The following is a 16,088-nucleotide window of genomic DNA, read 5'->3' on the forward strand; positions in this document are numbered from 1 at the left end:
GTGTTAAGATGGAATCAGTAAGTGATATCGTAAGTACTGTATGTTTTTATTTGATAATGCGTTCAGAGAGATGAATTGTGTTGGCTTGGCCACAGTGGGTCTGGATGGATGGCCTTAGCTTCCCTGGCCCTCTATATGTAATTGGAGAGTGCTTCGTGTGTGTCCCAAATGGCACCCTATTCCCTTTATAGTGCACCACTTTTGACTACTTTTGAAAAGTAGTGCACTATATAGGGAGTACAGTGCCATTTGGGACACACTCTTAATCTTCCTTTCATTGGTCTCCAGCACTATACAACTACCTCTGTATTTGTGACATGCAGATCATGTTAATTCCTATAGCGTGAAATGAAGAAACAGCATTTGGAGAGATACTTGACCATGCCTTGTTGATGAAAATCAGAAAATAAGTGTGGTCTGAACTGGCAAGTGGAGAACCGAACAATACACTGTCCACCAATACACCTTTGGAAAAGCATGGAAAGCACACACCCCAGTCACTCTTACTTTAATACTTAAAAACATTTTTTTTTCTTGATGGCTGTTAAAAATAGATCCTGTAGTGGTTATCTTGAACTGTGCCCGAGGCAGAGGGCAGAGGCAATATCCAATGCTTACTGGTGTGGAACAAGGCTACATTTAAATTGAAAATGCTGAACTCATATGTTTTTTCTTTGTTGCATAATTGCTGTATATTTTTCCTCAATGTGAGTTGTTAGTTACTACTCACACAGTCTCCTGCAGAATATGGGTACCTACATGAGCATGGTTTGTTTACTAAAGGTCTTCGCCATACTGAAGAGCTTATGTTCTAGAAGGTTCTAGAAGGCTCATATATCAGATCACATAATGTTCTAGAGGGCTCATCAGATCAGATCACATAAGGTTCGAGGTTCTAGAGGGCTCATCAGATCACAAGGTTCTAGAAGGTTCTCTGTCCCACAGCCAGAGAGATAGGGTTTGTAACATACTGTATCTCATGGTAATGAGGTAAGTGTGAGACAGCTTGGAGGTATCTGGCCCTATACTTTATCCTAACAAACCAAACCAATCGGGACCAATCAGGACAAACATTTCCTTATTTAAGTTCATGATTTTCCAAAGCTGGAAAAATCCATTAAAGCATTAGTGTGTTCTAATCTCTACTGACTACACAGCACTAGCTAGTCACCAATGACCTTGTAGGGCTGCTTCTCATTCTAGCTGGTTCTCCTGGCTGTCATACTAGTTGATTCTCATGGTTTTCATACTAGCTGATTCTCCTGGTTCTAATACTAGTTGATGTTTCTGGTTCTCGAACTAGTTGATTCTCCTGGTTCTCATACTAGCTAATTTTCCTGGTTCTAATACTAGTTGATTCTCCTGGTTCTCATACTAGTTGATTCTCCTGGTTTTCATACTAGCTGGTTCGCCTGGTTCTCATTCCAATTGATTATCCTGGTTCTCATACTAGCTGGTTCTCCTGGTTCTCATACCAATTGATTCAGCTGGTTCTTACTCTAGTGATGGCGAATCGCATCTCTGCATGTCTGGCCGACATATCAGTATGGATGACGGATCACCACCTCAAGCTGAACCCTGGCAAGACGGAGCTGCTCTTCCTCCCGGGGAAGGACTGCCCGTTCCATGATCTCGCCATCACGGTTGACAACTCCGTTGTGTCCTCCTCCCAGAGTGCGAAGAGCCTTGGCGTGACCCTGGACAACACCCTGTCGTTCTCCGCTAACATCAAGGCGGTGACCCGATCCTGCAGGTTCATGCTCTACAACATTCGGAGAGTACGACCCTGCCTTACACAGGAAGCGGCACAGGTCCTAATCCAGGCACTTGTCATCTCCCCGTCTGGATTACTGCAACTCGCTGTTGGCTGGGCTCCCTGCCTGTGCCATTAAACCCCTACAACTCATCCAGAATGCCGCAGCCCGTCTGGTGTTCAACCTTCCCAAGTTCTCTCACGTCACCCCCCTCTCCACACACTCCACTGGCTTCCAGTTGAAGCTCGCATCCGTTACAAGACCATGGTGCTTGCCTATGGAGCAGTGAGGGGAACGGCACCTCCGTACCTTCAGGCTCTGATCAGTCCCTACACCCAAACGAGGGCATTGCGTTCCACCTCTGGCCTGCTGGCTCCCCTTCCTCTCTGGAAGCATAGTTCCCGCTCAGCCCAGTCAAAACTGTTCGCTGCTCTGGCACCCCAATGGTGGAACAAGCTCCCTCACGACGCCAGGACAGCGGAGTCACTCACCACCTTCCGGAGACATTTGAAACCCCACCTCTTTAAGGAACACCTGGGATAGGATAAAGTAATCCTTCTACCCCCCCCAAAAAAAAATAAAAAAATAAGAAAAAAATAAAAATAAAATAATAATAATTGTAAAGTGGTTATCCCACTGGCTATAGGGTGAATGCACCAATTTGTAGTCGCTCTGGATAAGAGCGTCTGCTAAATGACGTAAATGTGCCCTTGAGCAAGGCACTTAACCCTAATTGCTCCTGTAAGTCGCTCTGGATAAGAGCGTCTGCTAAATGACTAAAATGTAAATGTAAATGTAGATTCTCCTGGTTCTCATACTAGTCTATTCTCCTGGTTCTCTTACCAATTGATTTGGCTGGTTTTCATTCTAGCTGGTTCTCCTGGTTCTTATACCAATTGATTCAGCTGGTTCTCATACTAGCTTGTTCTCCTGGTTCTAATACTAGTTGATTTTCCTGGTTCTCATAGTAGTTGGTTCTCCTGGACTGCCTGTTCTCCACTGGAATATGGACTAGATGCAGTGGTGACATTTTATTCATTTATTTTCAGTAGTGGTATTCTGAGTGTGCTCTCCAAAGGGCAGTGGAGGGCCTGGTAAATAAAGAAATGTATTATATATTTATGGAACCTTCAAGCTGTATGTTAACTGTGTGTTGCTAAACAGGGTGTGTATGATGTGTAGTGTGTGTGGCTGTTGCCTGGGTGCATTGTTGGAAGCAAGGGACCTTGGTACTTAATGAGCTACCATTGGTGTGTGTATAAGAAGGAGATGAGTCACATGACCTTGTGGAAGCTTTCCATTGGCTTGATGGACTGGTTTGCTGTGGAAGTAGACCGGATTGGCTAACACCTCAGGATTCGTGAGATAACCTGGTTACTGTACTGTACTGTATGTAGTGCCTCTATTGAAATGTTGTGAGAGAGGCTAGTGAGAGAGAATGTATGCGGGGGAAGCTGGCAGCCCATCCTTGAACCTGCTGCTTGTTTTGAACGTCATCATCATCGTTTATCAATGATGATTAAAAGATGAATAATGGCATACCATTCACCCGTAAAGGGACCTGTTCTCCCCCTCTTCTATTGGGACATCAGTGGAGTGGGTGGGACATAGACAGAGGTTGGCTGTTTGCCCTGTTGTACTGCCTGGCTGCAGCCGTGTCTGTTGATAATGTGACCAACAGGGGTTGGTAGTAGGGGTAGGTGTTGTATGTGTGCAGTGCAGCCCCTGTGAAAAGGAGCCCCAGCGCCTATACACCAACCCTAGCCCTATACTCAAGCCTCAACCCCAGCTCCAGCCTTATACCCCAGACCCAGCTCCAGCTCCAGCCCCAGCCCTATACCCCAGCCCTATACCCCTACCCAATACTCCAGCCCCAGCCCCAGTGCTACATTCCAATAGCTTCAGCCCCAGCCCTATATCCAGCCCTACATCCTAGCTTCAGCCGTACCTCCAGCTTCCCTCCCAAACCCCAGCCCCATCCCTACATCATGCCCCAGCCTCTCTCTCTCTCCCTACCACAGCCCCAGCCCCATCCTCTCCCTACCCCACCTTCACCCCCATCCTTCAGCCCCATCACCACCCTCTCTGCCATACCCCACCTCCATCCTCAGGCCCATCCCTACATCCAGCCCCAGCCTCTCTCCCCCAGCTACCCCCAGCCTCTCCCCCAGCCTCTCTCTTTCCAGCCCCATCCATGATATGTTATTTTGGGCAGCAGGGATTATTAAACCATCCTCTGACTCACCACTGCTTTTTCATTACCTCCTCACTTTCTATGGAGCTAGACAGCTGCCCCGTGTTCCCTTTGATTTCAAATGCAGCTTGCTCACTGGAATGAAAAATGCATACTTAGCAGAACCAGAAAGAAATGTGTGTGTGTGTGTGTGTGTGTGTGTGTGCGTGTGCGTGACAGAAGGAGAGAGAGGGGGGGGGGAAGAGAGAGAGAGAGAGAGAGAGAGAGAGAGAGAGAGAGAGAGAGTCAAAGAGTGCGAAAGAGAGAGTCAAAGATGCGAGAAAGAGAGAGAGAATCAAAGAGTGCGAGAGAGAGAAGATGGTGGGGAGGCTGTGGATCTGTCTGCATGGAAAGACATTTTCTACCATTGAAAGAAAACAGTACTCTGGAGTTACAATGAAAATGGTCTCTGTTATGAATAGCTTGACATTTGTCACAATATGCTTTGTACAGGGCCTGGAGCATGGAGATGAACAACGGTTGACAAGTATTCAACATGCAGTAGCAGCAGTAGGCCTGTTATGCCGTATGTGTACTGCACTGTACTGCACTGTACTGCACTGTACTGCACGTTATTGCACTGTACTGCAATGTACTGCACTGTACTGCATTGTACTGTACTGCACTGTACTGTACTTATTTCTCTTCAATGCCTGTAGAGAGTAAACCTAAATGTGTTTACATTATATTCAAGTGCCATAGCAGAGTTGGGTGTTGGCCTGTTTTTGTTTGAAGGATTAGTTGCTTCACATGTGGTGAAGTCGGGTCACAGACGAGCAGCAAACGCATGTATTTATTTGACTTGCCAAAAATGTTAATTGGGGTGTGCCTCTGGTGTTGATTACTTTCAGTCAGCCGTGAGACTGCCGTGCTTTGCTGTGTGTGTGACTGTGTGTGTGTGACTGTGTGTGTGTGTGTGTGTGTGTGCTCCGAGTGCCGCTCCTAGAAAACCCCAGTGAACAGACAGACAGTTTGGCAGACAGATAGATATTTGTTTTATCAATTCCAGCAGTGTTTTGTGTCTAGATGCTGTTTTTGAAATTTGAACGATGTACAGACAGTTAGTTAGATACTTAAAATAGCATTTTCTCTTCAGGGAGAAGCAGTAGCATAGACTAGAGTATCATCTTAATGCTTTTCTCTGTTGGGCTCGGCCTACATAGCTTGGCAGAGGCGCTAGCTGCTTAACAGGAGAAATATTTGGCAGTGTGGCGTCTGTTTAGCTTTCAAGTCATGAGTATGATATAAACATGGCATAAACACACAGGCCTGCAGCGGCCCTGCTACCATGGTCAATTAGAGGTGTGTGTGGTGTGCATGTGTGTGTGTTTGTATGGTGTGTGCGTATGTGTGTTTGTATGGTGTGTGTGTTGTGCAGGCTGTGATGAATGTAGTGTTACGGGACATCCTGTCTGCTCTGTTCCATTCAGAATGTTCTGAACGTTGCCAGCTGTCCCACCACTGTGTGTGTGAGAGGTCTGTATAGGTTTACAATTACAATGTTATTGAATGTCACATTAGAACAATCCATGCCATCCTGTTGAGAGACAGTCTCAGGTCTCCTCTGGTTTGCATATGTTAACACTGCATGGATGTGTCCCAAGTGGCACTCTATTCCCTATATAGTGCACTGCTTTCCCTATGTAGTACATTGTGGTGTCATTTGGGACACAGCCCAGATGTTGTTGAGGGAGAGACAGAGACAGTGCAGGCCAGGGGTTTACTGGGGGCTGGGTGTGGGAGATGTGCTGGGCTGGTTGGCACAACACTCCTTTTAAAGACCAGCTCTTCAGTAAGAGTACTGCTGTTTCCTCCCTCTGTGTGTCCTCACTCACCCAGCTTAACAGGCCCACAGAGGAGTTACTGGAAATCAGAGTCCCATGCAGAGTCCCATGCACCCATGTCCCGTACTACCGCACCCATCCACCATCCTTCCTCACACCACTACCACAGAAGGGCACAGCTAAAACAGGTCATTGGATAAAGCTACGTCATCATGGTGGCGCAGCTTCAGAAAAACTATTTGATCCATTTGATGCACACTAATAATGGTAGATAGATAGAGATTATCTCTCTCTCTCTCTCTCTCTCTCTCTGTCTCTCTCGTATTTGATGCCCTGAAATCCCTTTGGGGAGGAAGAAAACATACATAGGACGAGTCCCAAATGGCAACCTGTTCCCTATATAGAGAACTACTTTTGGGCCCTGGTCAAAAGTAGTGCACTACATAGGGGATAAGGGTACCATTTGGGACAGACATCATTTGTTCAGTTTCAGGAGGATCATTTTGGTCAGAGCGCAACTCTGTTGAATGGGATTATAGGTCCGTCTGATCTACAGGGTACGCTGCCTGCCTGCCTGGGTTTCATTGGGTGATAACTGACTGGCAGCCAGTAATCAGCTGAGGAGAGGAGCTTACATCCAGTACTGTGATCCTCTCCTGGAGAGGACGCCATTGCTCGACCTCCAGGCACACACACATACGCACGCACACACCAAGGTATTAAACCATAACTCCCCGGCTTCCATCCCTCCACGGTTCCCATCCCAGCAGCCTTTACAGCAGCAGGTCATGCTGTAAGCTGTGCCCATCGCCCCTGTCCGGCAGTGTGCCCAGGACGGTAGCAGTGGGCAGAGAGAGAGGACGAAAGGGAGCTGTCTCTAAACTAAAGCCACTAATTCTGGACGGATGTCATTTTGGATCATTTGCGTTACGGCGTTTTGAGGGGCCACAAGTCTCTGTTTTTGTTGCTGCGAAATCTTGATTCTTGCAGTTTTGGATTGTACTGTAGTTAGGGGAGTGGCTGGGTGTGTGTTAACCTTGTAGTAACACCACTGGGGATTGGCTGGGTGGGTGTTAGACTTGTAGTAACACCACTAAGGATTGGCTGGGTGGGTGTTAGACTTGTAGTAACACCACTAAGGATTGGCTGGGTGGGTGTTAGACTTGTAGTAACACTACTAAGGATTGGCTGGGTGGGTGTTAGCCTTGGGGGCCTCGAGACAGGCGGCAGGCGGGCAGGCGGCTGACTCAGTCTTGGAGCTAGTCACTGTGATGATGCATGGGCTCTAAATGGACTCTGAGTAGTGTTTTCTTTCCATCTCTTCCCAGAGTGGTTGTCTGTCTCTGATTTCTCTTTGTTGAGACATGAACACTCAGCCTGTCTTTCACTTATCTCATTTCACTAATGACTATTCCCTCCCACCGACGATATATTGTGGTCATTAGGCGGACCACATTTGCTCTAAGAGGGAGATCTCTAGCTACGCAGTGCTAGTCATTTGTTTTCATTTAACTTCTCTCCATTATCCGTGAAGTTGAGGTGGCACCATCCCCACGGGGGGCAGGCTCGCGTTTACGCCTTGATTGCTTTTCACTCTCTTATTTAACATGTTTCAGTACTACCACAGCCTGATCCTGTGCTGCTGCTGCTGGTGGTGGTGGTGGTGGTGCGTCACACAGTCGGAACCGGAGTGCAAAGACCACGCATAGCCCCTCTCCATCTTGCTCAGTCTCACTATAGTAGGGAAATAACACAAGGACGTTTCTGAGAAGGACAGAGGATTGAAAACAAACAGTAAAGCGTCTCGGTCTGAAACTGAATTGTTTTGGATGTTTTGGAGCTGATAACTGAAAGTGAGAGACCAAGGCCATGTGTTTGCGTGGAGCAGCGAGGAAGCGCTTTGAGATGAACTGCATCCCTGGATCTGACAGTAGAATACAGTAAGATGTGTATGATCTGTTGTTGTATATCAGTCCTCAATGCTATCAGCCTCAACTAGGACTGTTGGAGACTTTTCTTATTATCTTGCCGACCCGTGGATATTTTCTTTTCACATAGTCCTTTGTATACACTATGATGGATGCGTAACCAGTACGGCTGCTAATTGCCAGGGACCTCACGATACGATATCATCACGATACTAAGATGCCGATACGATATGTATTTCTATTCTCACTATTCTATATGCATTGCGATTCGATACTGTGATTTTATTGCGATTTGTGAAATATATTGCTCACTATACAAAAGAGAGACATAATAAAAACAGGTTTTGATCAGTCATGGAAATAAAAGTGCTGAAAACATGTTGACTCACTATTTTAAAAGAAAATGGAGAACAAGTTATAGAATGAAAAATACCGGCGTTTTGGCGCAGGTACAGCCGACTAGTGCTAGCTAACGCTACCTAACAAATCGATAGTTGGAGTCAAAGTATCGATATAATTTTGTCCAAAATAATATCGCGATATGTAACTGTATGGTTTTTCCCACATCACTTGTAACCAGGCCAGCCCAGTACAGCTCCTCTTGGCTTGCCTCAGCAGTGTGAAAAGGGTATTGGTGAGATGCTCTCTAGTACAGTTGAGATGATTATTATCCCTGCACTAATAGCAGTATGAACATAGACTTACTGTATATCTGCTCTGACATAACGTAGGGGGTTTAAACCTCCAAACCCCTCATAGTTATTGAGGAAGGGAATTGTGTGTGTGTGTCTCGGTGTGTGTGTCTCTGTGTGTGGATCTTTGTTGGTGCGTGTCAGTGTTGGTGCATGTCGGTATGTGTCTGTGTGCCTATATATGTATGTGATTGCGAGTGTGAAACCAGCAGTAACCATGAAGGGTACATCAGTCACTGAAAGCTTTCTCATTGACTTTCCCTTATTGATCTTTCCTGTTGTGGCATTCCTTTGGTTTTTAATAGAATATCAGCATAGCCCCAGGAAACAGTGAAAACGGCCTGCCTTCTCTAATTCTGAAATCTAAGAACACCTTATGAATCTTTGGTGAAACTAAACTATAGCGCCCTTGTTATGCTATGTCCTTGTTGCAAAGATCAATGCGTTATTGCTATTGTCCCCTTCAGGGCAGATCAGGATAGTTTGTGGCATTGTGTAAATGTGAAAAGACATTACAAAAACAAACACAGGACTGAGATGGTAACATACAATATTTTGTTCATGTAAACAGAGCAGCATGTACAGCACTCCCATCTTTGACGTTGTACTCCCAGCTTTGATGTGTAAAAAGGTTCTACACAGTATCTTCCGGGTGGTTTCTGGGTTGATCAGGTCGTGAGAACGATGAGAGAGAGAAATGGGAGCTTATAGCTCTGGGAACAGCACACACACACCTCCTCTCCCCTCTCCCCTCCTCTCACTGTAAATCAGTCAGAGGCTGTGTTTTGCAGATGCTCCCAATAATGTATGTCTGATAACCCCGTTTTTATGATAAACTGCATCAAACGTTAATGATTTGTCACCGCAGAGGGCGTCCTGCTGGAGCCCCAGAAAACACTTAATCATCACCACACACACACACACATAAATACACACACACACACACTCACACACAACCTATATACCAGTCACATGCATCACCATGTTAAAGAGCACCACATTTAACATGTTATCCTCTGAACAATCAATCTAATGGTCTATCTAAACATTCTAGACCATTCTAGAACATCTGTAGACCTATGTTAGTACAGAACACACAGAACGAAACAGGACAGGGAAAAGCCTTGTTCTCATAGCCAGGCACTGGCAATGATTCTAAGACCGCACTCAATGAGCTGTATAAAGCCATAAGCAAACAAGAAAATGCTCATCCAGAGGCGGCACTCCTAGTGGCCGGGGACTTTAATGCAGGGACACTTAAATCCGTTTTACCTAATTCTACCAGCATGTTACATGTTCAACAAGAGGAAAAAAAACTCTAGACCACCTTTACTCCACACACAGAGACACATACAAAGCTCTCCCTCGCCCTCCATTTGGCAAATCTGACCATAATTCTATCCTCCTGATTCCTGCTTACTAGCAAAAACTAAAGCAGGAAGTACCAGTGACTCGCTCAATACGGAAGTGGTCAGATGACGCAGATGCTAAGCTACAGGACTGTTTTGCGGAGTATACCACATCAGTCACAGGCTTCAACAATAAGTACATCGATGACGTTGTCCCCACAGTGACCGTACGTACATACCCCAACCAGAAGCAACATCCGCACTGAGCTAAAGGGTAGAGCTGCCGCTTTCAAGGAGCGGGACTCTAACCCGGACGCTTATAAGAAATCCCGCTATGCCCTCAGACGAACCATCAAACAGGCAAAGCGTAAATACAGGACTAAGATTGAATCCTACTACACTGGCTCCGACACTCGTCGGATGTGGCAGGGCTTGCAAACTATTACGGACTACAAAGGGAAGCCCAACCGCCAGGTGCCCAGTGACACAAGCCTACCAGACGAGCTAAATGACTTCTATGCGCGCTTCGAGGCAAGCAACACTGAAGCATGCATGAGAGCACCAGCTGTTCCGGACGACTGTGTGATCACGCTCGCCGTAGCCGATATGAGTAAGAACTTTAAACAGGTCAATATTCACAAGGCCGCAGGGCCAGACGGATTACCAGGACGTGTACTCAGAGCATGTGCTGACCAACTGGCAAGTGTCTTCACTGACATTTTCAACCTGTTCCTGGCCGAGTCTGTAATATCTACATGTTTCAAGCAGACCACCATAGTCCCTTGTGCCCAAGAACACCAAGGTAACTTGCCTAAATGACTACCGACCCGTAGCACTCACGTCTGTAACCATGAAGTGCTTTGAAAGGCTGGTCATGGCTCACATCAACACCATCATCCCAGAAACCCTAGACCCACTCCAATTTGCATACCGCGCCAACAGATCCACAGATGACGCAATCTCTATTGCACTCATTACTGCCCTTTCCCACCTGGACAAAAGGAACACCTATGTGAGAATGCTGTTCATTGACTACAGCTCAGTGTTCAACACCATAGTGCCCTCAAAGCTCATCACTAAGCTAAGGACCCTGGGACTAAACACATCCCTCTGCAACTGGCAGGCCGCCCCCAGGTGGTAAGGGTAGGCAACAACACATCTGCCACGCTGATCCTCAACACGGGGGCCCCTCAGGGGTGCGTGCTTAGTCCCTTCCTGTACTCCCTGTTCACCCATGACTGCGTGGCCAAGCACGACTCCAACACCATCATTAAGTTTGCCTATGACACAACGGTGGTAGGCCTGATCACCGACAACGATGAGACAGCCTATATGGAGGAGGTCAGAGACCTGGAAGTGTGGTTCCAGGACAACAACCTCTCCCTCAACGTGATCAAGACAAAGGAGATGATCGTGGACTACAGGAAAAGGAGGGCTGAGCACACCCCCATTCTCATCGACGGGGCTGTAGTGGAGCAGGTTGAGAGTTTCAAGTTCCTTAGTGTCCACAACACCAACAAACTATCATGGTCCAAACACACCACGACAGTCGTGAAGAGAGCACGACAACGCCTATTCCCCCTCAGAAGACTGAAAAGATTTGGTATGGCTCCTCAGATCCTCATAAAGTTCTACAGCTGTACCATCGAGAGCATCCTGACTGGTTGCAACACCGCCTAGCATGGCAACTGCGGTCGCAGGGCGCTACAGAGGGTAGTGCGTATGGCCCAGTACATCACTGGGGCCAAGCTTCCTGCCATCCAGGACCTCTATAACAGGCGGTGTCAGAGGAAGGCCCCAAAAATTGCCAAAGACTCCAGCCACCCTAGTCATAGACTGTTCTCTCTGCTACCACACGGCAAGCGGTACCAGAGCGCCAAGTCTAGGTCCAAAAGGCTTCTTAACAGCTTCTACCCCCAAGCCATAAGACTGCTGAACAGCTAATCAAATGGCTACCCAGACTATTTGCATTGCCCTTTTTACTACATGTACATATTACCTTGACTAACCTGTACCCCCGCACATTGACTCTAGCCTAGTTATTGTTATTTTATTGTTGCTCTTTTATTTTTTACTGTAGATTATTTAGTAAATATTTTTTCTTAACTCTTATTTTTCTTAAAACTGCATTGTTGGTTAAGGGCTTGTAAGTAAGCATTTCACAGTAAGTATCTACACCCGTTGATTTGATTTGATTCACTGGCTGTACCAGGCTCAGCCCAGCAGCAGATTAGGCTCCTTATGCAGTGTGAATGCAGTTCAATGCCATGCCAGTACTTACATCACTACGCTACGCAGTTCAGATTTCGGACGGTAGGCTGAGAGGCTGGTGGATGAATCATTGTCTGCTTCTGAATGACGTCACTATCCCATCCTCCTAGCTCCCATACTGCACTGGCAGCTTGGGTTTTGGACAATGCTCTCTGAATGCACAATGCTCTGTGAATGCACAATGCTCACTGCCACTGTATCATACCGGCTATTCTATGAGAGAGCTGAACTTCCTGTATGTATGTCTGTCTGTCTGTCTGTCTGTCTGTCTGTCTGTCTGTCTGTCTGTCCTTCCGTCCGTGCCTCGGTCCGTCCCTCAGTTGGTCCGTCCGTCTGTTGGACAGCAGTTTGAATGCAAACGTAAGCTCATGGGACTGTTTCATATGGGAGCTGGGAGCAGCAGGAGAGCACAGAGAGACATCACCAAAGAAAACCTATTCCACTACCACAGCCAGTCAGTCAGAGATCCTATACGGAAAGAAAATACATAGAAATATATGTCTTATTATACAACATGTATTCCAGATACAGGGAGGGAGATAATGTACAGATCATCCACAGCAGAGTGGTGTTGTGTTGCTCTACGGCCTGCGCTGATGACATTAGCATGATGCTGTAGGCAGATGTAGTAGTAGTAGTAGTAGTAGTAGTAGTAGTAGTAGTAGTAGTAGTAGTAGTAGTAGTAGTAGTAGTAGTAGTAGTAATAGTAGTAGTAATAGAAGTAGTAGTAGTAGTAGCTGCTATTGACTCTGGTCTGTTTGGACGCAAAGAGCATCCAGGACTAAACAGGACTACACATTATGGGATATTTGTGTCAAGTAGAGTCAGGGCTTGTCAAGGGGGGGTATGGTAATGTTTGTAGTGTGGGTGTGTGTGTAGTATTTCACAACAGTAGCAGTCCTGAGGGTGCATTGACCAGGGGCCCTTAGGACATACTAATAACTCTTACAGAAGCATTTCCTAGTGTAATCAGTACAACCACACACACACACACACACACACACACACACACACACACACCATGCCTGTCTTACAGAGACATGCTGACAATGCAATAACCCCCCCCCCCACACACACACACACACACATACACCCTGCGCGTTCCATCCTGTCACTCAGCCAGTCTACTGTACTCTGCCATATCATCATTCCATATCATCATTCCTGCCGCCGCCTCACCTTGGTTTTCCCTATGAAGCAGCGGTCTGTTATTGTCCGGAAGACTTATACATAATGCATCAGCCTGTACAGTACAGTACAGTACATGATTGGGTCAAAAACATGACCATTAATGAACCTGCTGTTGGAAATGTATTGGAAGGTTGTCACATACAAAGTTAAGACAACTCAGAAAGCATTTGAGTCCTAACATGTCATTACCTTTCTTTCCTTCTTTCCGTCTTTCCTACTTTCTTCTCAGAGGTAAAAAGTTGAAAAAGAGGTATGATTTGTGAATAGCGTAGTTTGGACAAAAGGAATGCATTAACATACAGGGCTGATCACAGCCAGGGCTCCTCAGCCACATCTTACTTCCCCCATTTCGCCTTCAGTGATTGCTGGATATACTGTAATTGTGTCCCAAATGGCACCCTAATCCCTTTATAATACACTACTTCTGAACAGGGCCCATAGAGCTCTGGTCAAATGTAGTGCACTATAAAGGGAATAGGGTGCCATTTGGGATGCAGTCACTGTCTTTGGGATTATGGAGGAGTACATAATATATCACAAATCTTGAACCAGTTATGACATATTACATTTGGCCCAAATAACATAGTGACAAAAACAAAATGGTGGCTGCTGCTCTATATTTACTGTCAATGGATAATATTTGATGTCTGGTTGGAAAATATTATTGGAACAGTGCAGTACAGGTGTGAGTACAGTTCAGGTGTGAATACAGTAGTTGAGACGTAAAAAGTGTTTCACATGATCCTGCTCTCCCATTCTGGCTTCACAGTATTCTAGCTCAGTGCAACGACTACAGAATGCTAGTTGTGTTTGTCTATGTGACTCTACTGGCTGTGTGTGGAGCAGAGCAGTGGTTTTCCATGGGGATGGAGGGGACAGATATAATTAGGGAAGTAGTCTGTTCTCCTCTCCTCCATTACCCCTCTCCTCCTCTCCTTCTCTCCTCCTCTCCTCCTCTCTTCCTCTCCTTCTCTCCTCCTCTCTTCCTCTCCTTCTCTCCTCCTCTCCTCTCCTCTCTCTTCCTCTCCTCCTCTCCTCCTCTCCTTCTCTCCTTCTCCTCCTCTCCTTCTCTCCTCATCTCCTCCTCTCCTCTCCTTCTCCCTCTCCTTCTCTCATCATCTCCTTCTCTCCTCCTCTCCTCTGCTCTTCCTCTCCTTCTCTACTCCTCTCCTCCTCTCCTTCTCTCTTCCTCTCCTTCTAACCTCCTCTCCTCTCCTCCTCTCCTCTCCTCCTCTCCCCCTCTCTTCTCCTTTTTTTTGCCTCTCCTCCTCTCCTCCTCTCCTCCTCTCCTTCTCTCCTCCTCTCCTCCTCTCCTCCTCTCCTCCTTTCCTCCTGTCCTACTCGTCTTCTCAAAGTCGAAATGAGATTGTTAATAATCCCTTTTTCCCAGCATGCTCCTAATTTAGGCACATTATTACTGGCTAAGCTACACCCCCCACTTCCCTCCCCCCCTCCCCCCTCCCCTCCCTCCTCCAGACAGCAGCACATCCCAACGATGGGGAACAGAGTGTAATTTATCATAGCACAGACTCTCTCTCTCTCTCTCTCTCTCGCTCTCTTTGACTCTCTCTCCCTCTCTCTCTCTCGCACATGTACGTACACACGCACACACACACACACACTATTCATTTGAAAACACAAACAGGCCATACTCAGGCAACGTCTGGTGTTAATCATGTGCCATCTAGCTGTTTGAAATGCATTGCAATAATCATCATTTAACCGCCTTACACCAACACAGTAATCAGATGGAATGAACATGAAGATGAAAGATGACCTATAGTACCACATAGTAACCAAGAGGAAATGGAACCATATTATAGATCAATAGATAATAGTGTACCGTTAGAATATAATGTTGAATGTATTTGTACAGACTGTGACTCCTTACAGGAATAACATCATTTGTGATGGTGAAACTATTTCCTGTTTTGAGACTTTTAAAGGCTGCTTGGTTTCTGAAAAGTGCCTTTTCAGGGATATCTTGTCTTTGGGTCTGGCTGCCATCTTAGGGCTCCTAGATATATTTTTAGTGAAGAGAATCAAAGAAGTGCGGGAGTCCTACTTCTTCCCAAACCCCGAGCTCAAAACCCCAGCTCAAAACCCCCAGCTCCAGCCCTGTTATGTGAGCTAGCTAGGCCTTTCATCAGACATCTATGAGGCCCACGCAGTGTGGAGTACACACACACACACACACACACACACACACACACACACACACACACTGGTGGCCACCCTGTCTAGGGAACTGCTGTGTTTGGAGTGGGTTTAGAAGGCAGGCAAGCAGAGCAGAAAGCCCTGTAGATCTTTCATCATAAGCATCAGTGAGAGTTTATATACTGGTGATATAATGATACTCAAGCTCAGTATGATTCTATAATATAATATACAGCCTTTTAAAACCCTCTTCTCACTCAGAATCTTCACTCCTACTTGACCCACCCACTAACAGTCTTTTTCTTTGATTGACAGGAAACGAAGCCCATCAGCATCCAGGGATCCAAACCAAAAATACGACCAAAGGGAGGAGAGGGGTCAGTATGCCCAGGGGGACGGCACCATGCCCAGATCACCGTCCGACTACGGGGATGGGGACCCTCGGCGTGGGGCCCCACGGAGGTACCGAGACGCTGAGGCGGCGCGGGGGAGTACCAGGGTGGGCGGGGCCGCTGGCACTCACAGGAGGACTACACTCTGGACCAGGATGGGCCCTACCCTCTAGACGGGCAGCCCAGTGAGTACGAGCTGCAGCGCCAGCGCCAGGATGAGTACCAGACACGCTACCGCTCCGACCCCAACCTGGCCCGTTACCCCGTCAAGCCCCAGCCCTACGAAGAGCAGATGAGAATGCATGCTGAGGTGGGACGTGCCAGGCACGAGAGGCGC

General features: G+C 46.8%; 1 pseudogene; it reads left to right on the forward strand.

The window, feature by feature from the left end:
• Positions 1 to 16,088, forward strand: part of LOC123482084 — a 76,051-nt pseudogene that overhangs the window by 18,887 nt on the left and 41,076 nt on the right.

The sequence above is a fragment of the Coregonus clupeaformis genome, chromosome 28, assembly GCF_020615455.1.
Source record: "Coregonus clupeaformis isolate EN_2021a chromosome 28, ASM2061545v1, whole genome shotgun sequence".
Lineage (NCBI taxonomy): Eukaryota > Metazoa > Chordata > Actinopteri > Salmoniformes > Salmonidae > Coregonus > Coregonus clupeaformis.